The sequence below is a fragment of the Strix uralensis genome, chromosome 3 (genome assembly GCF_047716275.1).
Source record: "Strix uralensis isolate ZFMK-TIS-50842 chromosome 3, bStrUra1, whole genome shotgun sequence".
NCBI classification, from domain to species: Eukaryota; Metazoa; Chordata; class Aves; order Strigiformes; family Strigidae; genus Strix; species Strix uralensis.
The window spans coordinates 10,820,857-10,847,418 of NC_133974.1; the positions used below are offsets into that span (position 1 = coordinate 10,820,857).

General features: G+C 46.2%; 1 long non-coding RNA gene across 1 annotated transcript; it reads left to right on the plus strand.

Moving 5' to 3' along the window:
• The first annotated feature begins 1,474 nt into the window (after positions 1–1,474).
• LOC141941714 (uncharacterized) lies at positions 1,475–25,841 on the plus strand. The gene is made up of 3 exons (XR_012628394.1): positions 1,475–1,578; positions 10,344–10,418; positions 23,750–25,841. It is a non-coding gene; the product is annotated as an uncharacterized LOC141941714 (long non-coding RNA).
• Positions 25,842–26,562: the final 721 nt, after the last annotated feature.

The window sequence follows — 26,562 nt, forward strand, 5'->3', positions numbered from 1 at the left end:
CAAAGGAACCAAACCTCAAGGGTGGTGTTTCCTATCTCAGAGCTGGCAGCTGAGAACCCTTTTTTAGTCAATGAAAACAACTGGTGTTGCCAGACTGCTTCATCTGACCTTCATCTAACCTGGGGTGAGATGACATACCCTCTGGAAGTGCATGTTTTCCTCTAAAAGGGACCCTGGCCAGCTTGCTTAGTTGTAGACTGTAGGCATCTAAACTGAGGTGAAATGGATCCTGCCCGAGGAGACTTTCTCCCCAAAAGTCATATTGGGTCTCCCCTGAGCTGTAAGTGGAGGAGGTGGCCGCTGCCACCCACCAGCTGCCAGGAGTCTACTCCAGGTGGGTACCCATCGGCTGGAGCCGTGCCACAAGCATTATTTTGGGCCTGTTCCTGCACATGTGCTTTGGGTCATTTGTTAGCAGACAAGCTAGTCAAAAAATGTACTGGCGGCAGGTACACAAGGAGGTTCATGTCAGCCGATGCAGGGAAAATGGAGAGACAGTGGTTTGTCCCAGGTGGGACTTGTCTCCTCTCAAGCCATGATGGCCCATCTCCTGTGGGTAAGCAGAGGTCTGTCCCTCTTGCCGTGTGCTCACCTCGCAGCAAAAGTGCATTTTCTCAGGGAGTCTAAAAAATTGGTTCATACTTGTTAATCCTGGGAGAGCTGTAGCTGGAAGTGTTGGGGTGGTGGATCTATTCGTAGGGAAATCTGAAGGTTTCAGAAAACATCTCCATTTCAAATCACCGCAGAAAGGCGGAATCTCAAACAGACAGACAAAACCTCCTAACCAAAACTGTTAAAGAAAGCACTGACCAGAGACAATGGAAGTAGGTCTTCATTTGGAGTATCACTTTACCCATAAAACTACTAAATTATAATTTAATTTTAAATCTGAACCAAAATCCAGGGATATGTGAACAACTGCAACAGCTTTTTTAAAGAAAAAAAAATGTTGAAAACCAGTTCACTCAGAAAGACACCGCCCTGTTTCAATTCTGTTTCAATAAAGTTTCATTTTTGGGTGTTAGCACTGAGGCACTTTTCTGCCCTCCTACAGACCTCAGCTGTGCTGTGCCACTGTATCCTTGGAGGCATATGACTGCTAACCTGTGAGAGATGCACTCGACCCCTTAACCAAACTAGCAGTAGTTTGGTACAGGCTCCAAAGGAGATAAAGGCCTGAGCCTTAAACAGGCCAAGAACTCCTCTAGTTTCAATCTGTTCTCTGAAAACCCACAAAGGAGCAGAGTAACACAATGAGCATCAATGCATATGAGCTTGGAACACCAATCATGTGATTAACACACGAATAGCATGTGGCTTTTCCATGACTCATTTATCCAAGAACAAAGAACAAGAACGTTGTGTGTACAAGGAGTCTCATGCATACCTTTCCCATCACATGTAATTTGACTACGAGCCAACCACTTTATTCCATAAATATGACAGCCTAAGTGAGCCTTCTTTGAGCTCTCCTGGCTAAGCTGCCTGGCTGCATGGCCATGATCTCCCCTTGAGCTGGGACACCTCTCAAGGTTGCTCCTCGAAGCAGAGAGACCTTTTACCAACAGCAGATCTTTGGTAAGCAACCAGTATCGTGCATAACCTTGTAGTATGGTAACTTTGATTTTGTCTTAGTAACTTTGATTTGTGCCTTGGTAGTTTTAAATCATTGTTCAAATGATTGTGCTGTACAGTAATGGAGTGAACCTGGCCATCGAACATGGTTAAGTCGCACTTTTATGACATCATACTAAAAACACTTTTGGAAATACCTTTGATGGTGATTCTTTAGGCAATCTAAATCACCCATTCACAACACAACCCCATTTCAGCAGGAGGAAGGGAGCCGAGCATCGGCTTCTCCAGACTGACAGCTCATGTGAAGAGCTGCCTCCCTACGCAGAAAAGCAGAGGGCTCTGAGACCTCCTGGCAGGGGGAAAAAAAAAAGTACATTCTCTGGCTGTGAAACCATTGAATATTTATAGCATCAGGTGGTAGACTGCGGCTATGGCGTGATGTCAGTGGATTACTTGCCTGTCATGAAGGTGGTGTGCCAGGGATGAATCCCAACCCAGGCATGTTGCCTCGTGTGCCATTAACCCCACCAGCGTTGACCCAGCAAGGGGATGAGATGCCAGGAGCAGGCGAGGGGAGAGGGTGTCTGCCTGTTGGGAAGTGGAGATGGGATAAGGCAGCAACACAAAGGGGAGGTGCATCCGAGTTGTGCAGTGGAAAGCTCTTCTTGCTCTGCAGTTTTTCAGGCTTGCATGAAGGTGATGGGAAAATATTTGCAGAGGGTTTTCACCCTGCTCTTGCGCAAAGTTCGTATTCACTCCAAGTTCCTTTCAAACCTGAAGTGAAGAATGTTTTAAAACCCACAAGGGGGAACACTTGAGGAGAAAAATACCTTTTGGTCTCCTGCAATCGCTTGGATTAGTGGTGTATTTTGGAAAGCCTGGCTGATAAATATTTCAGGAATAATGAAAGAGGACTGTACCTGCAGCTGGCCTGTGGGATTTTAATGAGACAAGCTCTCTGATTTGCACTGCAGCATTTGCACCCAAAAAATAAGCACCATCCTGACTTCCCTGTGCAGATGGGAAGCTAGAGAGTGGCGCCCCACCTCTTTCATTACCCCAAAAGGCTTTTTTTCCTAAGGCGCATTTGGTGTCAGCCCATCCAGCCAAAGATAAGAGCTGCTTATGTCATGCAATGATGGAACAATATTTCATTGATAAGTTATCCAAAGGGCCATGCACCTACATAAAACCCTGTATGTGTAAAATTAAGATTGTGCCTTTCTTCCTTGTGTCCTGTTACAGAAGCTCCAGGCTCTTTGCAAGCAATAATTAAGCTGCATTTGTGGAAGGGAGCACAAGGCACAAATAGCCCTTCATGCCTCCTGTCACTCACAGCATTCTACCTTGATGTGGGCATGTGCTTCTCTTTAAAATAAAACCTCCAAGTCCTTAGAAAAATGCAAGGAAAGCAGAGAGTGCTCTGGTGTGCTCTGACCTCCTTTGGGTGCTTCATGGATTGCCTCCAAAGTTACCTGGAGATGATCTCTCAGCAGCGGTGCTGGACTGAGGGGCTAAACCAAATCACATGCATGTGCCCGAACCCAGGCTGTGCTAGTCCTGCTCCCCAAACCAGGACAGCAGAAGTTATGCCTGGTGGTGAACACGGAGGGAGCCCTTGGCCCGTTACTTCATTTTTCATGTGCGTGCAAAGAAACCCAGCCCAGCCCTGTCCTGAGACACTGCCTTGAGCAACCAAGTCAAATAAATACAACACACTCTTGGCAAGGGGCTCGGGGGCCCTGCCTTCACAAACAGTCATGGGAGGCTGGAAATCAATTAGCGGGGTTTGTTGACAGCAACTAATGAGGAGCCCTGCTTCTCTTGCCAGCTCCCTCCAGGGCCTCCTCGGGCATCACTGTGAGCCAGCGCACCCAGCCCTGCTGTGTTGTCTCCTGCTGCTGCAGACAGGGTGGGAGAGGTGCTTGGAGATGCAATTCTGCAAATCTGCATTGTGTGATAAGGAAATGTGGGGGGTAGGTGGGAGAAAGAGGAGGCAGTGTGCCGTGAGGGGAGCAGGGTGGGCTGGTGAAAGTCAAGGTCAATGCCCCACTGTTCACTCTGCATGGCTGGGGGCTACCTTGAGCTACTTCTCCCAGGTCCTGTGGAGCAAGTGTCCTTCAGGAGTGCTCTCCAGGTCTGCAACACCCAGCCATTTCACCCAAAAGTTTAGTTATTTTCTCTAGGACCTTTCCTTGATGTGAACTGAAGCAGTAGGTGGGGAGAAGAGGGAGAGTCTCTTCAGAGTTCACACTTGATGCAAGGCAAAACACTCAGGTAGATGCACCCAGGTTTCCTTTGCTGGTACCAGTGGGAAGACTCATATGGGTACAGACTTGCAGGAATGGGTGTTGTCTTCATACATGGGTTGAGATAGGTAATTTTTTGATGATTGAAAGTACCTGTTGCTGTTAACACCAACACAGTGCCACCAAGGGAGAGACAAAGATGGAAAACAGGAGTGCTCAATTTTGCTATAAAAAGGCTGAAATGGTTAGCAAAACCCCAATCACTTTCCTCACTGTCGGAGTGCCCTTGCTTCTCTCCATGGCTTTTAGGACTAGGAAGCTGTAAGTGCTGCTTTGGCAGTTTGCCTGTCTATTGCAGCAATTGCTGGTTCCTTATTTATTTGCCTGTTGTTAATGACTCCCACTGCTGCTACCTGCGTGGGGACAGCCTGCTCGTGATGGTGATGACGGGAGAGGGTTTGTCCTGAGCAAATTTGAAGCCCGGGTACTCTGGCGAGCTCGTAAAAGGAGAGACAAGCCCTTGGAAAAGCCACGGAGTAGCTAAAACATGAGGCTAATCCAGGCAGAGCATTTGAGGGGGCAAGGCAGGGTGTGCAGGGATGGGGCAGAGGGCTGGAGCTGCTGCAAGAATTGCAGCCTGGCACCCAGACACCTCCCTGCTGGGTGTCTGCTCCCATTCTGGAGCATGCATCCCAAGAGGCCTGAATTTTGAAGATAAGTGTTAGCTGCAATGTTGTTGCAGCAGCAGTGATCTAGGGACATGAGCAAGGTAAGATTTGTAGGGAAGATCTATTTTTCAATAGTTTGACTGATTTCACTGGGGAGAAAAAATGGATCTGCTTTGAGCACGTTATCCAGGTCTTACCTCTTGGAGAAAAGTCATACACAAAAGCAGATTCCTCAAGGAACAGATAGACCTAAGCCCTACATCCTCCCCTCTCCTCCTCTTCCCTTCTCTCCCCTTCCACTCACCACAGCAGGGCTGGAAGAGGCACTATCATTTACTGCTTGGCTAGTAAGAAGTCTCCAGACATGGGTGACCATAGTTTGTTTCTCCACTCTCTCTGAATTAATTTTAACTTAATTGACTCTGTTAAACAGTGTTCTGGAGTTTGATGTTCCCCTAAACATAAACATTATTTCATGGTTTTGTATGCATAGGAAAAGTAAATGTTCTTTAGGCCATCAAGTGCATGTAAATAGCTATGCCTCCATAATATAGACATGAGGGTATGTATCTGATTTTAATCCCCCCCTAAGATGAATGGAAGGATTTGTATTTTTACACTACCTATTCCCTGCAGCAGGGGTTGATAGCAGGTCTCCCTACTCCTGGGCAGTACCCAGCATTCACACCCTTTCTGTCCTAATGAACACAAAATAAAACGTCTTTCATAGAAGAACTTACAGAATCCCTGTCCAGAGTCTCCGCTGGCCAGACACTTAAAGCATCTACCTGCTAAGAAGGAGGCATGGGCTTGTCTCCTGTAAGGGAGGCACAGCTATGCACGTTACCCCCAGCAGCTGCCTAACCACTGACCTAGGACATAAAACACAGGTCTTGACACATCCTCCCCAGATGTGTTTTAAACACGGTTTGATCCTACTCAGCAAAGAAGGCAGCTGAGGCATTTCTGGGTATGCCCAGAAACATGCCTGAATCTGTGACATCCAGTTTTGCCAATTTACAAACCTCAGGGTGGGTGTCCACATCTGTGTGATGAGAATAAGCCTGCTGACAGTGGACCTGGCTTTCAGCAGCCTCTCTGAAATTTGTTGTGAACCACAGATGGAAAATCACTGGCCTGAGAGACATAAATGTCAGTGTCTGAGGGGTTTACAGACACTAGATGCACCAGGACTAGGCAGCTCATGAGTTTTCAAAGGTCAAACTCTGAAGCTAGATCCTTCAAATGGCAGTCAGGAAGCCCAAGAGTTACCTGGGTCTTTTTGTGCATCATAGTCAACTAAAAAGAATCTCAAATTTATACATATATACACATTTCATTCTTCAGGGCAGTAGCTCCTAAGGCAATCTGACAAATTTTTGACATCTAGCTGGATGTCTGAGCTCAGAGAAACAAGGACACCCAGCTCCCACTGGCTTCCATCTTTAATGAGGAAAGTGTGACAGTGCCCTGGAACAGACAACGCTGGGGAAAAACGAAAATGGTTTATGCCTTGCCCATCACTTTCTCAGCTCGTTCCCATTTACATCTTTAAGAATGTGGTGCTATAATGCAGCATGCAGATGAACATGAGAGAAAGCTACATGTTCCTAAAGTCCAAAAAGCTGTACAGTCTCCATTTCCCTAGAAACAAATTTCCATCTGCGTAGGGATGAGCCTTTGGGATTGTTCAGTATATTTTCTATACCCAAAGATAATGTATATATTAAATCAGTTTGTTTCTTATCTGATTCTGGATTTTTTTCACTCTTTTCGGTATGTAAATTCCTCCATCCTTTTAAAGGCTGTTCTGCCTATAGTCTGAGCAGCTCAGGATGTCTCCAGCAAATCCCCATGAACTGAGTACAAAGGGTGGCCCCTTTTTCCTTTAATATCACTGCCTTTGATAACATCTCTAATAGTCAATCACCTAATTCCTCCTATAAGAGTGTGAACATAATGACAACCCAGAGGAAGTGCTTACAGGAGCCAAAAGGAAATTGTTCTCCTTGCTCTGCTTTTGCCACACTGGGATTTCCAGTAATGAACCTTGGACTGGCACAGGATGCCAGAGCCCGGTGGCTGGGGCCCAGCGATAAGCAGCTGCTAGAGCAGTCTGTGGGGCAGACGGTGGAGGTGATGCCGTGCTGTGGGCAGCAGGACCTTCTTGCCTTCTCCAGTCCTACACTCGTGAACATGACCTGTCGCACCGAGACTTGGCTACCGCCTTTCTGACACCAGCCTGACACCTCAACAAAATAAATACAGCAAATGGGAGAAGAATCATCAAGAGAACCTAAAACCTGTGACTGCTTTTGAAGAAAATCTCCACAGGTATTTTGATCTTAAAGGGCTTACCATGTGGCTTTTGTATCTCAATCAATTATTTGGCACCGCCTTCACGTAATATAGGAGGGATTGGTATTTCATTTAATTAAAAGGTTTAGTAGTGAATTTAAGAACAAAAAGACAGATCTGTATCTCTGTTCCCAGGATTTCCCCAGTGTTGAGATATTTCTCCTTTATAGGGGCTGGGGGAAAGCCAGAGTCCAGTCCCTGTGCTCCATGTGGACAGACACAATGCTTGTGTGATTTGTAGCATTATGCAATGAAAATGGCCAGGAATGACTTGCTGGGTATTACTATTGTTCATTTGCTGCTATAGCCAACTTCCATTTTCCCATGGAAATAGCTAACGGTAGAGAATCTAATGGGTTTCCAAATGTTTCCCTGTCCTTCAGGATAAAACTGCTGGGTTTAGAGGTTAGATTAAAAGTGAGGAAATTGCTTCAATAAGGTGAAATTTCTGTTGATACTGAAACCTTTCAGAAACCTTTGCTGCATTCTGCCAGTTTTGTCTATAACCTGAGCAACTCCTCTACCACCAGGGTTTAAAATAATAAGGTCAGGTTGAGATGAACACGGTCTTTCCATGCTGACAAAACCCTTGGCTTCACGGCTGGCCTGGGACCACACACTGAGCCTGAACTGGGGAGTGCTGAACAGCTGGGATGCCTCAGCACATCCCTGGGATAGCAAATGCCACTGCTGCTTTGTCCTGAGGACCATGACACTGGGTGTCCCAGCAGAGGTGCTGGCACTGAGGGTGGCACCTCCTAATTGCAGCCTGTGGTGGGGGAGCCAGCACAGAAGAGCTTTCTCCTTCAACATCCTTCCTGTGCCTGCTGCTTCCTGACACATGTCCCCATCCCTCCAGTGGGGTGGGTGGAGTTTTGTGCAGAGCTGTGCTCCAGGCCAGTCCTATTCTCAGAGGTGATTTACCTCTGCCCTATATCCTTCCATCCAGTAGAATTTAATTCTTCCTAAAGTCACATGTCCCATCCTTGGCCAGCCTTCACTCCCCACTGGTATGTAACCAGCGTAAAGGCAGACCCCTCCCATACAGAGAACAATTTTTTTGTCTATTAGTACACCAGAAAGAGAAAGACATCATTGTTTCAACACACAAACATGGGGCTGAGTTTTTATTGGAATGGCCCAGGAGTTTACTCTGGCCTGGGGTTGCAGGTGACCAGCTGGGACAGCCCTGTCCACCTCCCCCATCTCTGCAGCGCAGGAGCAGGGACACCCTCATGTCCCAGCTTCAGAGCATGGGGCTGGACTGCTGCAGGTGGCACTCGTGCATGGAAAGACTTTGCACTTCAATTCTCTTTTCTTATGAAATTATCTGCTATTACCAGTGTCTACAGCAAAGTGCCTTTGCCCCCGTGTTGCCTTTTGTTCCTCCCAGCTGCAGGACACCTGGAGACACAGTACCCTTTGCTAATGGCAAAGAGCTCCTCCCCATAGCCCCAGGATATCTGACCCTTCAGGAGAAGCCTCTCCCAGGTCTGATCCTTGGATTTAGTTGTACATAACCTCAACAGACACTGAGAGCAGAGAGGCACAGCTGAAAAAAACAGAGGATGCCACTGACTCCTGTATGAAAAGTCCTCTCTGCACAGCAGCATCACCCTTGCAGTGACACGGTGTCCTCACCTGAGCTGGGCCAGATTTTTAATTTATGACAGATTAATCAAGCTGGGAGACATCTGGAGCTTTTGCAGACAGTTTGATGAATCCCCTGCAGGGCAGGGTGGCTTCTGAAGACCTGTTTGGTCTTGAATGACTCTAGATCCAAACGCTTAAGTTCTGGGATGGGATCCTTGGTAATAGATCTTAGGTCCATGCAGCTGTGCTCAGCTCTGCACCAGCTGGAGATGCAGAGGTGGGACTGAGGGTTGTGCTGCTGGTTTCCTGAAGCTGAATTTGTTTGGCCATAAGGTGCCTTTGCGCTGGGCATATCTCTTGCTGGTAAGCACTTTGTTCTTGTGCAGCGTGGAATGGTGGCAGTGTCAAGCCCCTCTTGTCCCTTTAGAAATTCTGTGTGAAAAACATTGCCCAGAGAAGACAGGCAGTTAAAAATAACCCTGCGGCAGCGGTGACTAATGTGCTCATACACACAGAGCTGCCTCTCCCTCCCTCTATTGCTGATGGTCACATATGTCTGCTGTGCATGCCTGTGGTCTGCAACCTCAGAGGGGGCTGCAAAGTGAGTGATGGATTTACATTCACTGGGAGAACATCCGTTATCAGTGACGGTCTCAGTTTTAAGGTCTTCATCTCACTACCTTCATAACTGCTATAATCTGGTGGGAAAACTTCCTAGTTTCTAGCAAACACCCTACTCAAAGACTGTGGTAGCCATTGTCTTACTGTGCCACCTGGTCTGAGTTCAGCCCCACAAAGGAGAGATGCATTTGCTAAAAAATGATTTGTACATGCAATAGGAAAGAAAGCTCCATGCCCTTTTTCAGACACACTTTTTCATGGCCATGTGTTTCACCAGGTCTGGTTGTCCTCTCTTGGGGAACATTGTTTCAATAACAAATCCTCCAGGACTCCTGCCTGCGATGGCAAAATGTCAGCTTCTGTTGAGGAAAGTTTGACACAGCATTGTAAGGCTCAGACATGGTGTGAGTGACTCTCTGCCATGAGCGTGATGCTCCCTCTCGGCCCCCGGCAGTGCTGCCCAACCTCTTCTCAATGCAGGCTGTGCTACCCCCATCCTTTCTCAGCTCTCCCGGGATGTGCCCAGGACGGTGAGCTGGGCTCAGGGGCAGGTCTCAGCATGGAAAACCAGCCCTGCCCAATGACACATATGCACCCTGAGGCACTTACTCCAGGTATATACAGCCATGGCTGCCCTCTCCAAAATCATGGTTTATGCTGAAAGTGCAAATGCTTTAGCTCTGGGGTGCTTTGTCCTGCCCCAGGGCACCCCAGACATACAACACAGAGCAGTTTCATGTGCAGCCAATGCAGGGCTCACACAGCAGAGATGTTCCTGTGCTCTTCTGACCAGAGTCTGGTCAGGCGTGGCACAAAGCAGAGCTGCTGCTAGTTCTCTTCCACGTGCACAGCTCAGTGTTTAAAGAAACCATCCAGGACTATTCACACTTAAGAATAAGCTGTAGCATTTGAGCAATTTCTGTTGGCTTGCATCTGCCATACAAAGCAGGCTGTGCTTTTCTCTTGAGGAAAGATTTTCTTTAGGTCAAGTCTTTCAAGGACAGACTGCAGCACTGCTGCTGAGAAAGTGTTTGGCTGAGAGACAAAGGTTTTCTCTTTGCAATGTGGCAAGCAAGTCTGCTGTGCTGGGGTCTTTCTCTCCTGTGCCTGCACCTGGGCACTGAAACACCTGTGTTTTTAGTAAGAAAACCTCCAGCACTGAAACCCAGGACATGGAGAAGATCAGTTTTCAGGACTGCAAAGTTCTTGGAGAGGAAGGGAAACAAGAGGAGATGGATTGACAAATGACCTGATACTAGTCTATTAATATTTGCAGGAGGAGCCCATACCTGATAATGAGCAGCTTCTGAGTCTACCTCTTTGGGGAGCAGATACAGTTCCAGACCGAGAGGTAGGCACAAGAGTATTCAAGTGTTTATTAAAAAGCACCTTGCAACCCTACAAGTAGATGATCCCCTGCAGGATCTCTAGTCTTGAGACCAGTTGGCACAGGGGAACAATGCCATCGTAGGAGTGGTCCATGGTGTGAGCTGGTTCTCACACTGAGGGAGACCATCATGGCCAGTCGTGTGCCAGGGACCACCAACCACCTCAGCATCATAGGCAAAAAGTCCTTCTGGTGCCTGGCCCCCAGGGCAGGTGCAGATTGCCTTTTCCCAAGGGTCCAACGCAAGCACTAGGACTGCAGCTTTGCTAGGACATTTACTGGAAGCTGCAACGTGAAGCAAGAGCACAGTAGTTCTCATAATTGCCTTTTTTCTCTCTATGGTACACGAGCTTTTTACATTGACTCAGTCCCAAGGAAGATGTTTTCAAAATAAAAGAAATTCCCAAGCTAACTATGACTTCCCAAAGGATGTTAATTAAAAAAAAATGTGCTCACCATAACAAAAGATGACTGGCAAGGACATGTGGAAGATGGTAAAACTATTTAGTGGCATGTGAGCTTAGAAGGAAAGCTCTGTTTCCCATTACACAGACCATTTCCTATAAATCTAAGCTTGAAGCAGTTACTTCAATGAGTGTCAGCCAGGTTTTTATTTTTTTCTGTACAGTTTTGAGTAACACATGACTAACAGGCCTAACCTCACTGATAAATGCACACAAGGCTTGTTGCTGATGCTTTGCACCAGTGTAATTGACTTTTATGGAGTTGCTCCTGATTTGCACACGTTAAGAGGCTTCGAAACATGACTGCAGATTGGCAAGTTATCACACAGCACCTCAGCAGCAGCAAGTGCTCAAGCGTGATCTGAGCCTTGGGCAGCAGAGGTTAGGTTTGACATCATTTAGCTTGCAGTGAGAGAGGATGCAGCTACACCGAATTGCCTCATATCTCCCAAAGGCTGAAATGTCAGTCCAGACAGTCGTCACAACTCCCACTACGCATGGGAGTGAACATGTCTGACCCTCTGCCAGGCAGAATATGCCTCCCATTCCTCAGGATGCTCACCATGCCCTTGTCATTGCCCCTGGCTGTTTTAGGATGTTATCTCCACTCCCATCCAGCAGTGCTGGCTCCAGCCAAGCTACACATCCTGCCACAGACACACAACCTGCTGGAGCCTTATACTGGCCAGTGTTCACTGAGGTCTCATGACCATTTAGCTTTGTCAGTAAATCCATGCCTGCTGAGGATGACTGGTCTCCAACCAGCACAGCTGGAAAGAGCTAGATGGCACATGGGGTGGCACGAGGGAGGGATTGCTGTGCACCTTTTGGAGGTGCACCGTTTGGTGGCACTGCCTCCTCAGAGATCTCCACCACCAGAAGTTTCATCCAACCCCAGTTGTGGATAAGGAACAAGATGTCCCTGCTGAAACCCAGGGGGCCCTGAAGTAGTAAATGACAATTTTAGGAGATGAAAACAAAGTCACAGATGGGCAGAAGGAGGAAAGCACTTGTGCCTGCCTGTTTGAAGTCAGTGAGAAATCAGCCTGGCAATGGGCTCTGCTGCCCTATGAGCTTAGCCCATGACTAGGACTCTGTAAAACCTGCTTCCCATTAACTGACCCAGCCCCTAAAGACCTCCACCCAGTGCCTCACCATGCATGTTAGGGTTACAGACCACAAAACTGCACTGGCTGTGTGGTGGCCTGCCAGGGACCTTCCACATTAGGCAAGCACCCTGTCCTGTTTCAAGAAACAGCCCTTCTTTGTTGAGCTGTAACCTAGAGCAAAGGTCTATTTAGTGCTTTTTTCCACATAGATCAGGCAGTGCATGCTGCAAGCTTGGATACAAGGAGGAAACAGGAGAAGCAGCAAGAATGGCATGGGGGGAGTTGGTTAAGCTCCTTGCAAGCCAGGGAGTGGTTGGTAGCAAAACATTGAACTTCCGAATATTACTGGTAATTAATAGTTCAAAACCTCCAACAAAATAAAGTATTTTAAAATATTGTATGTTTCATGAAAATTTTATACGTGGCATTTTTTCCAACAGTCAAACTGTTTAAAAAATTGTATTCATCTCTCCTTTAATCTGCCCTTTTGTTCATGAACTAGCTAAGTGAGGTCAGAGAGAAAGAGTGAAACAGCATTTTTGGCAAAGGGAAGCTTTTGATATGTCACATTTAATAGAAGTAATAAGTACACAAAATCCCAGGATCTATAAAGGGCTTTGTTAATTTGCATCTCTATTGGATATCTTTCCCTAATTATCTTTTTGTTGTTGTTGTTCTTACTTCATTTACTGTGTGGATGAGTATCAAGGCATTTCCTCTGCCAACTGGGGAATGGTTGACACAGTTCACTGGAGAGCTGGGACCCTTGAGCATAGACCAGTCATCGAGACTGCCGCAAGCTCCCTGTCACAGAGGTGAACCATTAGGGAGAGATGCCCACAGGGACTTCAACTTCTATGTTCCTGTCTCTGTAGTCAGAATGTTTTATAGCCCGTGAGGTTGACTGAGCAGAGGCGTGGCATGCCAGATGTTATTTGTGAATCCATGAACGGAGTCAAAACACAGAAGGCTGGAGTCAAAATTCTGGTTTCTGAGGGACCCTTTATCTCTGAAATGTTTACAAATATTGAAGTCTGTTCTGTGGCAGCAAGGCCAGGCCAGAAAAACCCTCTCTTACATGCAGTCTTTTCAGCAATGATGCTGTTTTACCACATCTTTTAAAGACTGACATATTCTCCCATAAAACAGGAGTAAGTGCCTGAAGCCTACAGGAAAGCAAACATCACTCCTATCTTCAGAAAGGACTAGAAGGAGGACCCAAGGAACTACAGGCTGATCAGCCTTAACTTCATCCCTGGAAACCATTTCCAGGTACATGAATGACAAGAACATCATCAGGAGTAGTTAGCATGGTTTCACTAAGGGGAAGTCGTGCTTGACCAACTTGACAAACTTGTATGATGAAATGACTGGCCTGGTAGATGAAGGGAGAGGAGTGGATAGTGTCTGCTTGGACTTCTGTGAGGATTTTGACACTGTCTCACATTAGATCCTCATAGACAAGCTGTTAGTTGAGCAGACAGTGAGGTGGACTGAAAACTGGCGGAATGGCCAGGCCCAGAGGGTGGTAATTGGTGGCACAGACTCTAGCTGGAGGCCAGTGACTAGCAGTGTACCCCAGGGGTCTATAACTAGGTCCAGTCCTGTTTGACATCATTAATGATCTGGATGAGGGGAAAGAGGGTAGCCTCATCAAGTTTGCAGGTGACACAAAATTGTGAGGAGTGCCTGATATGCCAGAGGGTCATGGTGCCCTCCAGAGACCTCAGCAGGCTGGAGAAATTGGCCAACCTCATGAAGTTCAACAAGGCAAAGTACTGCACCTGGGAAGGAACAACCCCATGCACCAGTATATGCTGGGGGCCACCCAGCTGGAAAGCAGTTTGGCAGAAAAGGATCCGGGTATCCTGGTGGACACCAAGTTGAACACAAGCCAGCAACGTGTCCCTGTGGCAAAGGCAGCAAATGATAGCCTGGGCTGCATCAGACAAAGTATTGCCATCAGGTCAAGGGAGGTGATCCTTCCCCTCTACTCACCACTGGTGAGGTCACAGCTGGAGTTCTGGGTCCAGTTCTGGGCTTACCAGTAAAAGAGAGTCATGGACATACTGGAGACAGTACAACAAAGGGTCACGAAGATGATTAAGGGTCTGGAGCATCTATCCTTTGAGAAAAGGCTGAGAGAGCTGGGACTTTTCAGTGTGGAGAAGAGAAGGCTCAGGGGGAATCTCATCAATGTATATAAATACCTTAAGGGAGGGTGGAAAGAAGTCAGAGCCAGGCTCTTTTCAGTGGTGCCCAGTGACAGGACAAGAGGCAGTGGGCACAAACTGAAACATGGGAGGTTCTCTCTGAACATTAGAAAACACTTTTTCACTGTGAGGGTGACCAAGCTCTGGAACAGGTTACCGAAGGAGGTTATGCTGTCTCCACCCTTGGAGATACTAAAAGACTGTCTGGACACAGTCCTGGACAACCAGCTTTAGGTGGCCCCAATTGAGCAGGGTGCTTGGACCAGATGACCTCCAGACATCCCTTCCTTCATCAACCATCCTGTGATTCTGTGATGACCCACAACAGCAGGAAAGTCATATCACATATTGAGGTATTTAGGTGGCCTCTGTTGAAGGTGTTCGCTCTGGAGATCACTAGCTCTTAACCCAGCTTCAGAGCTGGAAGAAGAGCAAATTGCCACAAGACTCAGTGCCTACCAGCCACCCAGGGACAGCCCTCCCTTGACTTTTCAGCTCAGATCACTGGTTTCACCCACTCCTGTGTTCTGGCGGGTGTCCCTTGTCTGCTGCCCCTGTTGCAGCAGCTATGACAGCACCCTGCCTGCTCCCCACAGAGCATTTCTGTGGAAGTCAAAGAGGACTGAGGGCAGGGGTTTACACATCATTTTGGCCATTGTGGCTCCCCACCTCTTGTGTTACTTAAACCTTCATTCTAGATGGAGAGGCTCCTTGTTCTCACAGGCCTCTTCACTTAAGCTACCATGTTTTGCCTGCCAACTTGCACTCAAATCCCATGCTGTTTATCAGTGTACTTATTTTCTCTGGAGGAAGGTGAGCAATTTAATTAACACTGAATTTTAGCTTGTAAGAAAGCAGGCTTTCTCACTAACAGATGAAGATTAATGTAGATCCTTTCCCTTTCTCAAGACTTTATGCTTGGTTGGCCTAACTCCTCACATGGATGCAGCCTGCATGTTTGAACAAGGAGCAACTGTTTTTCAGGCATCTTTGGCTCCTGCTATGCTGAGATCTCCTTTGTTTTCTGCAGCACAGTGGTGATTGATGTATCTTGCACCCATGTCAGTGCCTGAAGCTCAAAAGCTGAGGATGCTGGGCAGGCTGGAGCTGGTGAACTGCAGGGACTCCAATGAGCTCTTTAGCACCCTCCAGCCATCTAAATTAGGAAAAGGAAGAAGCACAAAAATGGACTTTTTCTAAAATACTGAGACAAACAGTTTAAATGCTAGCTATTTCTCAGCAGCAGAGTCCACACTGTAGTTTGAACAAACTCACAAACCCCCTCTGGCTCCTAATTAACTCCTTAAGTACTGTAAGGTCTCCCTTCTCTTCTCCAGGCTGAACAACCTCAACTCTCTCAGCCTTTCCTCCTAGGACAGGTGTTCCATCCCTCTAATCATTTTTGTGACCTCCTCTGGACCCACTCCAACAGTTCCATGTCTTTCTTGTACTGAGGACCCCAGAGCTGGACACAGGATTCCAGGTGAGGTCTCACCAGAGCAGAGTAGGGGGCGAGAATCACCTCCCTTGACCTGCTGGCCATGCTTCTTTTGATGTATCCCAGGATACAGTTGGCTTTCTGGACTGCAAACACACATAGATGGCTCATGTCCAGTTTTTCATCCACCAGTACCCCCAAGTCCTTCTCTGCAGGGCTGCTGTCAATTCCTTCATCCCCCAGCCTACATTCATCACCCAGATACTGGGGGTTGCCCGACCCAGGTGCAGGACCTCATGAAGTTCACATGGGCCCACTTCTCGAGCTTGTCCATGTCCCTCTGGATGGCATCCTGTCCCTCAGGCATGTCAACTGCACCACTCAGCTTGGTGTCATCTGCAGACTTGCTGAGGGTGTACTCGATCCCACTGTCTATGTCACTGATTAAGATATTAAACAGTACTGGTCTCAATACGGACCCCTGAGGGACACCACTTGTCACTGACCTCCATCTGGACATTGAGCCATTGACCACTATTGTCTGGATGCGACCATCTAGCCAATTCCTTATCCACAGAACAGTCCACCCATCAAATCCATGTTTCTCCGATTTAGAGAGAAGGACACTGGGAGCAGACTGTGTCAAAGGCCTTACAGAAGTCCAGATAGATAACATCGGTAGCTCTTCCCTGGTCTGCTGTTTTAGTGACTCCAACATAGAAGGCCACTAGGTTGGCCAGGCAAGACTTGCCCTTGGTGAAGATGGGCTGGCTGTCTTGAATCACCTCCCAGTCCTCCATGTGCCTTAGTGTACCTTCTAGGAGGATCTGTTCCATGATCTTCCCAGACACAGAGGTGAGGCTGACAGGTCAATAGTTCCGAGTTCTCCTTTCTACCCTTTTTAAAAATAGGTGCAGTATTTCTCTTTTTCCAGTCACCAGGGACTTCACCTGACTGCCATGACTTTTCAAATACCATGGAGAGTGGCTTGGCAACTACATCAGCCAATTCCCTCAGGACTCTCGGATGCATCTCATCGGGTCCCACAGACTTATGTATGTTCATGTTCCTCAGGTGGTCACCATCTAGAGGAGGAGCTGTGATCAGTGTGAACATTGTGTCCCTTGAATTAGAGGTCTCCACCACTCCTCCCAGGGATGCTCTCCTCCATCTGTGCCTGCTGCCTCTCCCTTCAGACCTTTTGAGAAGAAGCTCTGGTAGAGGCAGATATTGCTCTGCAGGACAGGTGCACTTGTGATCCTCCTGCAGATGTCAATGGAGCCAAACTGGAATGGTACTGCAGGTTTTACCCTTCCCTTTGAGCCATCTGTGCCCCTGAGGCCCCTGCTTATCCAGGCTCATTGTTGAGTGTCATAGTGCAAAGTCATCCCTCCCTCATTGCAACTGCAAGTCCCTCAGACCGTGATAACCCCTTATGGGAAAGCTCAAAACCTGATCATCAGAAGAGCCAGAGATAAGGAAACTCTTGCAATTCTCATGTGTCTGCTCTATGAAAAGAAGGCAGCCCTCATTCCACTTGCTCCAGTAATGAAGAATTAGAGGTGGGTTGGGGAAAGATGTGGAAACTGAAAGGAGAGTAAGAGGAAGCTTGTGGAAACCCACCAAGGCTGCTCTCACTCAGAGCATCAGCAAGGACCTCTGTTGACTATCAGGCCAGAGGAGAAGCTATTAGAACACAGCCCCTGCAAGACATCTGACATTATTGCTGCTGCTGGCCCTTTGCCTGCTATTTTATTCCTCCAACCCTGGAAGGAGGAGACCAGTGGAAAAATATTTGCAACTTATTTAGCATGTATCCATGCAAAATTTGCATGTCCAGAACAGTTTTCTGGCTCTGCAGAGTCCCAGAGTGGTGCCAGCAGCAGTTTGCTGCAGGTTTTGCCCTTGCACATTTCTTTCTGTTTCCCTCTTCACATGTTTTTGCTTCTGCTCCTCCCTCCCTTTCAGCTTTCCACTGGAACTTGAAGTCAGCAACCCTGCAGTGAAGGGGGAAAGTTTGATACAGCTGGCTACTGGAGAGATCCCAGACCAAAAAAAAGACCTACAGCAATGAGGTCTGATACTGTACTGACACTGGAGATATCTCAGTGATCTCCCTATCATTACCACCACCTCACCTGCCAGTCTGACTGGGGTATCACTCCTGGTAGAGGCAGCGGAGGAGGAGGGTGCTGGAGCCTTCCTCCCCCCCTGTAGCATCGCATCCTTCTCAGGGAATTGCTGAGGCCAGGGAGAGAGTTGGGCTTCCCCAGCATTTGCAGAGCTGTGCAGAGCCAGGCCCAGGAGCTGAAGGATCGGGTCCGATCACCCAGTACTGGTAGCTCTTCACATTGTGTTGCAGATGTGTGGAAACACAATGCTACTGTGACACTGGGGTATCACTGTCTGAAGATAATGTGCAGCAGACCTGTAGCAGGCATGCATCCACAGTTCCCCCAGTGCTTTGTGGCCTGAGAGGCTCAGCAAAGCTGCAGTCCCCCCTTTCCTCTGCTCCATCCCTCCTGCTTCTCCGCAGGAGTCAAGCCAAGTCCCATTCCTACCTGAAAGCAAGAGCTTACTTTGCAACCAACTCAAAATGCAGTGACAGAAATAACCTTTCTTTAATCCTTCTTCCCTAAGAGGGACTCAACCTCCTCTTTTCAGCAGGGAGACTGCAGTTTGACTGCCCCTGCCTTGCCTAACCCTCTATTTCAACATGCTTTATGCTCTATTTTTATTCCTTTTCCTCTTCACCTCCTAGAAGTTTCTGCTGTTGCTATGACTTTTCAAATAAGCCTTGCTGCCTTCAAATGGGCCTCATTTCTACTTCCTGAACCGTTTAAACTTTCAGTAGTGACCTGTTAAGCCAAGCCTTTATTAACATCACACAGTGACAGAACTAAGAGACAGTCTTGTGCTCAGTACATCACCATCACACCCTCTGTGTTCAAGAGGGTGATAAGCAATTGACACATGCTCAGAAGTAGTCCTGACACACCGGGTGCTAAAAATAAGTATATAGTCATAGCTGGTTACCTGAGCACTGTCAGGCTCTCTGTATAATCCACGGGGAGACATGAGAACCTCCAGAGGATAATTCAACCTCCTTAAGATACGTACCGTTTTCTGTTTGTCTACATTTTCTTAATCTCATTTTATCTACCTTCCTAAACATTTTTGCAGAATTTAAATTTTGTTCAAGGTAGCATTTAAGGTAAAATATCCATGCAAATTAGATTAGTTCTGGATCATTAGATGACTTCCCAATTTCTGAGCAAACATTGCCAACCATTTTCAGAAGTGCCAACACCCAATGAATAAACCACTATTATCCTTGTGGTTGCAGACTTGTCATCTCCTGAGATGTAAGCAAACAGCTGGCATTATTCTACACCAGTTAAATAACATAATTTCACAGATATTTTACACTAAGAGAAAGCATATCAACAGGCACTTTAATACCTGGGAATATAATTTCCAATTTGGGAAACCAAGAACTCTGGGAAGTGCCATAAGCAAAACGCCATTAATATAGCTAAAGTGCGAGTTTTGGGCTTAAATTCATAGAATAATCGAATTTGAGCACCAGACTACTTTTCCAGGTGCCACATTACACACAGGCTGTTGACACTATTCTGTGTCCTCCTGCATCCAAGGCCTCAGCAGCTACTACCTGGGCATGCCTGGCACAAATCAAGTGTATTGCTGTCAGCAGCGTTTTAATGTAGCACAATGTCTACCTTCAGGAACATACTAGAAAAGCTTCTATTCATCTTCTGCGTGACAGTGGTCAGAGCTTTCACCTGGAGGAAAATCTTATTTTCTTGACTACCTTTGCCCCCTCCTCTCCAAAACCTGTACCCACAGGTCTTGTATGCAGGAATGCTTTAACCCACTACAGTATGAGGATATTTCAGGTGAAAAACCTTCCCATGACTCCCCTGAGGGCTATAAGGTTGGGAGACAAGGCTCAAGGCTTGGGATTGTGGAGAGTGGAGGCCTTCAACCCCCTGAGTTTGGGGAGAAATGGATGAGAAAATGCCTGCCTCATCAAGGCTGAGGGGGTACGAGCCTTTCCCTGTCACCTTAGTGGGTTGTGCTGTCCCTCTGTGGACCATGGGGATAAGGATGGGGTGGTCGACAGCAGGGAAGCCTCTCCTGGTAAGGCAATTTGCATTATATTCTCAGTTATCTTGGGTGAAAATGAAACGTGTCCCAGGAGTGCACAGCCTTGCCTACCTCATTAATTTCTGCTTCAGGCAGCTTCATATAACGTACAACAGGCAGTTTCATATAGCATTGAAGCTAAATCGGTGACCAAAATCCCACTGTCAGAGACTGCAAAGAGCCAGCTGCCACATCCATACACAGAGAGTCATTGCGGTATTGCCTTTCAGTGTCCCAGGGGACATGCAAACATTGGCCACAGATAGAAGATCTCAGGACACAAGGTCATATAAATCTGAGTGGCACAAAGAAAGCCCGTCAGCTGAGCCAGACTGCTGCAACGAACCTACAGTTCCTGACATTTACTATTCTGGGACAAAGCAGCCCTAAATGCTCCATTTAAACTCTGGTTTTGAAAGGCTCCTATTTAAATCCAGACAGACGCTGCCGAAGCCAACACAAGTGACACAAAGGCACATGGGTGCCTGGCATTTTCCCATGTGGCGCTCTGGTTACCCCCTCAGAATATGTGAAACCCAGCGTCCTGTTTACCAGAAATGGTCTGGAAGGGCTGAATTGCTTGTGACTATTTGTGGAACCGGCCTCACAACTCAAAGCATCCTCCCAGAACCCAGCACACAGAAATCCACTCGTCCCCAAAACGGGGTGCACCAGCCACAGTGATAATGAATGCAGCTGGTAGTTGCCTCTCACCCTGATAAGTTGCCAGTGAACACAGATATTTTACTTTCTGGACTCAGGGAGGCACAGGAGGAAGGTGTGACACCTCACATGTGGAGGAGGACCCCGTGTACCCCCTTGCTTGGAGAGCACATGCAGGGAGTGGAGCTTGCGGTGCTGGGAAGCTGCTGCATTAACCCTCATTGTGGGGACTGGACTGGATCCCACAACAGCAACACAGTTCCAGCCTCGAGGTTTGCAGAACAATAGCCCTTTCAATCAGTGATTAAACCGGTATCTTTGCAAACTCCGGTTATTTCTGGTTTGCAATTGGCACAGATAACAGTTTGTTGCCCTTTTTCTTATAAGCCGGTTTTAGAGTGTTTTCATCTTACTGAGCTTTTTTAATGAAATACTTTGTTCTTTCTGAACTAATGCCCTAGCTTGTCTGAAAGCAGTTTGATTTCTATTCAGTTATTAATGTGCTTAAGTAAGTATTGCAAGCAAAGGGAAGATAGGTAAAGGCACTTCCAAATCGGTGAATTGGTTGTGATCTCCTTCGACCTTCAATCTTCAGCTGTTGCAGCACAAAATGTAATCTTCCCTGTGAAACTGAAACACAAGAATCTAATGTTGTTTATGAGATTGTTATCCTCAAAAGCGAGGAGGTGATGACCAAAGTTGAAGGAAGCATAGGCTCTCTGTCTTATCCCAGCAGGACACAACTCAGACATGAGGAGGAGGAAAGTATCACTGCTGAACTTTAAAGCCTAAAAATAACTAAATCAGAAAAAAAGCCTGGAAATCTTTTGGCCCTTAAAGAGCTCAAGCCTTGTAGTATGAGATAGCAAAATTAAAGGGTAGTAGGGACTGGACAAACCCTGCTGAGCATGGTTGGAGTAGAGAGGTAGAGGTATTCCTGCTGCTGATGCTGGGAGCAGTGGGGATTTTCAGCCTCCCCAAGGTGGCCGTGCTTGCAGGGACAGGGACACAAGGGATGGCTGGGATAGGGAGAGCACCGGGCTCTCTCCTGTGTGGGCTCTCCCTTCTCCCTTTGCACTGCAGCACTGAGCAAGAGCAAGATCCCAGTAACATCCCGGAGGCTGATGTTAGGGAGTGCCACATAGCTGCATATCTGCAGTGGTAGCTGATGCCTCAGCAGCCAGCTGACTTTTAAAAATAGTGTGGAGGGGAAGAGAGAGGCAGGTGCTCTCTGGCTTTCATGCTGATCCTTCAGCTGCAGGCTCAGGAGAGGCTGATTCAGCCTGAATTTGGTCTTCTGTCCAGTGAAAGAGCAGGCTATCAAGGCTAGATCCAGGGCTTTGTGATGTAGAAGTAAATCAAATGAAGGTAAAGTCATTGCTGACATCCAAAAGATGAGCCTGGGCTGAAGTAGGCTCTTTTTATTTAATGAAAATGGGAAGAAAAGGAAGATGTGCTTTTAAGATGCTTGGTATCACTATTTTCTGTTCCTGTAAGGCTCTTGTCTGTGAGTGCTGTTTCCCAGGAGTGGAGGTGTGCAGAAAGGCACAGAAAGGCACAGGAAGGCTTTCAGGGCCATTCAGTGCAACACTGTAGATCTCACAGACCCCTGTGCACAGGAGAGCCCATAGCTATTGACTGCTAAAGGTAAATGCATAGGAGAAAAATACTGAGGAAAGGGCTTTTCACGAGATGAGCAACCTCAAGCAGTAGGCTGGGGTGGCAAGTGTCCCACCAGCTGGGAAGTGCCAGGTCCTGTCACCAAAACCCACCAATGCCTCTGGTCTCTGAGCAATGCCTGGACCTCCACCAGCAAACATCCCAGTGCCTGTGTGTCCCAGCGGTACACACCCACCGCTCCCCAGAAGCCCCTTTTTGAATACCTAGCATCCTTAGCCAAGAAGACAACTGGGTAAGAAGTCATGTTTCTGAGCAGCCCAGCTTGGGAGGTGTCCTGTCCCCCAGGCTGCTGGCACCATGGGGTGTCCCTAATGCCTCCATGTGGGAAGGAGTAGCGTACACTGACCCAGAGTAGGCAGCAGCCAGGACAGCAATGTCCCTCCAGAAGGTTGCTTTAGTGCTTTTAAAGCCATTGAGCTTTGGTCGAACTCAGCCAGTACTAAACTTTGATGGGACCAGAACTGCATCCTGCTGGAGAGGGCAATTAATCTATAAATAGTTTTTCAGAACCTTGAAAAGCACAAAATAATGTATGAACACAAGGTCTTGTTATTAAAACTGATCTGGTCCACATTTCTCCCACATAACCAACATTTTTTCCCAAAAGTATTTAGACCTCAACTTGCTATTACCACAAAACAGGAAAGTTTAACAGTGGTTAGAATAAGCTTCCCTGCTTCACTTACAGCCATCCTGGTTATAACCTCCTTGTAATGGACCACATGATTTAAATTAGTGAGAAGACGACATAAACACAAGTCTGATTTTCTTCTGAAAGGCTGTGTGCATTCCAAGTGACTTTTAAGAGCACTTCCAATGCTAGCTTTTAAGAGAAACATTACACACTGAGATTAAAGGATTAGAATTTAAAAAGATTTCCTAGACATGCCTGAAAATTTACAAAAAAGGAAGAAACATGTTAGAAGGAGAAGAAAAGATCCATTGTGAACATGGCAATGTCCATTTCTAAAAATTGTAGAAGAGAGTGATGTTCTCCACAACCTGATAAGACGCTTCTTCCTTTATCCATTATGATTTGAGCAACGGAAACCATCTGAAATGAATTTCATCTGTCTGGATTAAATGGGCTCCACAGGAAGTTCTGTTTTCAGTCGCTTAACGGTAGGGATTACACAGCGTGCGTGTTCCCAGCAAATCCTTTTGCATAAGCCTTGATTACCTTACAACGGGAAAGCCTGCTCACCCCAGCAGTCGCTCTGCCCAAGGGGCATGGTGCACTTATAAAAATGCATACTAATAAGCAATTACAGCGTCATGGTACAGGATTCTTGATAGTTAAATCTGTAGTTTATTGATGAGATCAGATTAGAGGCTTAGAGCCTGCCTAGGTGAAGGAGGTTTTTTGGCTAATGAAACTCCAGGTAAATCCTGCAAGTGCCTCAGGAAGCCTTCAGGCAAATTTGACTCTGCTCCTGGCACTACTCTTCTCCCTCTGGGCCCTGTTCAGCAAAGTATGTAAGTACATAAATATATACCCAAGGCTAATCAGGTAGGTAATGACAGGTCTGAAAATGAACAGGTTTTTTTGTTCTTTTCTGAGGTATCAGTCCTGTTTGTGCTTGGGATAGATGGTGTCCTGCGAGTGTAGGAGCTGAGCTCTGAAGAGGTGTGAGAGGCACAGATGCTCTTCAACAGTGCAGCCAAGGAGTTTACATCAAGAGGACTTCACTAGGGCAAGCCTGTGAAACTGGGGGGGTTAAAACATGATCCTGGTGCCTCTCCTGCTTCCAGATCTCTTCCACTGACATCTGAGTGATGGTGAAGAAAGCCTCTATTGAATATGAAGAAAACTTTGAAACAGGAGAGGAGAACATCATCCAGCTACATCTTCCCACAGTCTACATATTGGTGACCTTCCATGCGTGTACCATCCAATACAGGTGACAGTAACAGCACTTACCTCCTCTCAGCCAAGTTCAAGACAGGAATAAGCATATCTAGACCATCCCTGATGAAGATTTGCCTAACCTGCTTTCCAAGATCACCATTGGAAGAGGTTCAGGAACTCCCCAGGCAGCTCCTTCCACTGCTTCAGCACTTTACGGTTAAAAATATTTTCCTCGTCTCTCATCCAAATGTTGTTTGTGGCAGCTTCAATCAAATATGTTTTGCCTAGTGCTACCAGAAAGACAGAAAAAGCTGCTTGCTGTCCTCCCTACCACATTCAAAGACACTGCTGCCTGCTCCTCTCCCCTCAGTGATCTTTTCCACTGTAACTTGTCTGCCATTCCTCCTGACTCTAATTTCTTAAACCTCTGTCACAGCTGCCTGTCCTGGACAGTAGCTAGACTTTCTTAAACTGGATTTAGCACACAAGCCCAAGACTCATCAACAAAGAGCAGAGCAAAATCACATCCTGTGACATTCTTACTGATACAGCTGAGAATACATTTCCCCTTTTATTTAACATTTCATCTATTAATATAAACTCATGCTTGGGGATGGGTTTGATGGTCTTTTTTGGGGGGATGCTGTTTCCTGCCTCCTTTGTATTTGCACATTTGATCCCCCCTTCCCAAATTCAACATTTTACTGCATTTGATTTTGTTGTTTGTGCTTTTCCCCTGACTTATAGATCGCTCTGAGTCCTGCTGCATCTCTCAAGTAGGCTTGCAAACTTCCCTCCAGGGGCTTCATCCCTTCACAAATGAAAGTGCATCCTCTATTCCATTATCTGAACTCAAAGTGAAAAACAAATTGACTAAAATCTCTGCAAACTTTTGTAAAGAAAAATTTGTTAGAGAGTGAACTATTGACAGCTTGCCTTTGGGTGCCATAGTCAAGGAGTTCAGTACCTACCTCGTTGTGATTTAATCTCTTTCACATTCTCTTAGATTGTATTTAAGAAATATATATATATATTTATAAATATATATATATCATCTGGCCATGACAAAATCATTTCTGAAGTCATGATGCAACATATCAGCTACTTTTCTCCTGTTCATGGGACCAGTTATCCTGTCAAAGAAAGGAATCAGACTGACTTATGTGACTTGTTTTTGAAAAATCTACTTTTGATGTATTTGCATTTTGTCCTGCTGGTGATTATAAAGTTGTGAATAATTCACGGAGAACCCTTCTGGGTACCAAAGCGAGTCTGACTGGTCTGTCTTCTCTCCATCCACATCCTTCTCCCTTTCCTTCTGTTGTTTGCTCTTCTCCAGCCTGCTGGGATCTCCTCTTCCACCCTCATTGTGCACTTAAAGATAATTGCTAATGTTTCAAGGAGTGCTTCAGCTGGTCCCTCACTTACCCTAGGGTGATTGTCATCTGTCCCTCGCGGCTCATCTAGTTTCTCTAAGTTATGCCTCATATTTAAAACATTTAACTGATCTAAACATTTCAACACTGAGGAAATTACAGGGAAATACCAAATAATGGTTATTATTCATTGATTTATCAGTCTGCTGACTCAGGAGAAGTAATGGATCTTTTATGTCCCATTACTTTCAAAGATACTTTCAAATATAAACATTAATGATAATAGTATGTTTATAACCCTCTTTTGAAAATAACATTTTTGCTACAAAGAAATAATGAAAGATCAAGTTTGAATTTCCTCTTTATATAGCTGTGACTCCTTTAAAGGCTATTCTTTATCTTTTATAAAGTCAAAATCTGCTGTAAAATCAAAATCTGCTTTAAAATCGAACTAGTTTTTTAACCCAATGGTAATGGAAGTTCATAATTTTGTTTCTTTCTCAAATCACTCAAACCGTTGCCATGGAAATAATTCTATATGGAGATGGGTCAAGAGAAAATAATCTCTCAGAAAAGATTGTTACTTGAAAAGCACATAAATTATAATAATTCAATCAAAAGCATAAAGTAGTCAATCTAAAAACCTATGCAAGTATAATAATTCAATTCAACTGCCTGATCTTTCTCTCCTGTGCATATCTTCTACACTATTGTTAAAAATCCATTACTAATTAATCTGCTAATACGGTTTTCCAGGACACAGCCCAGTTGGCCACTGAAAGTATTCTGCAAAGGAGATGAGAAAGGTTTGCTGTTTGATAAAATAAAGAACATTGTTCTTGCACTTGCTTGTCACTTCGAGATAAATGTGATTTCTCCTGGATATAGAATCCTTTATCTTCCCCCTTTTTGCCCTGCCTTATTGCTGTGGAAAGGCTTGCGACACTTAATCCCTGTCTCAGATGTGGCTCCACATCCATTGTGAGTATTTTATCTCCAGGAAGCTGGTCCCAAGCTCAGTGAAAAAAAACCAAGAATCTTTGGAAAGAAAACATTACTTTTTGAAATTAGAAGTGGTTGTAGATTTGTACACTGAATTGTAAACAATTTTGCTCTTGAAACTGTTTTTTGTTTTTGTGGTAAAGTAAG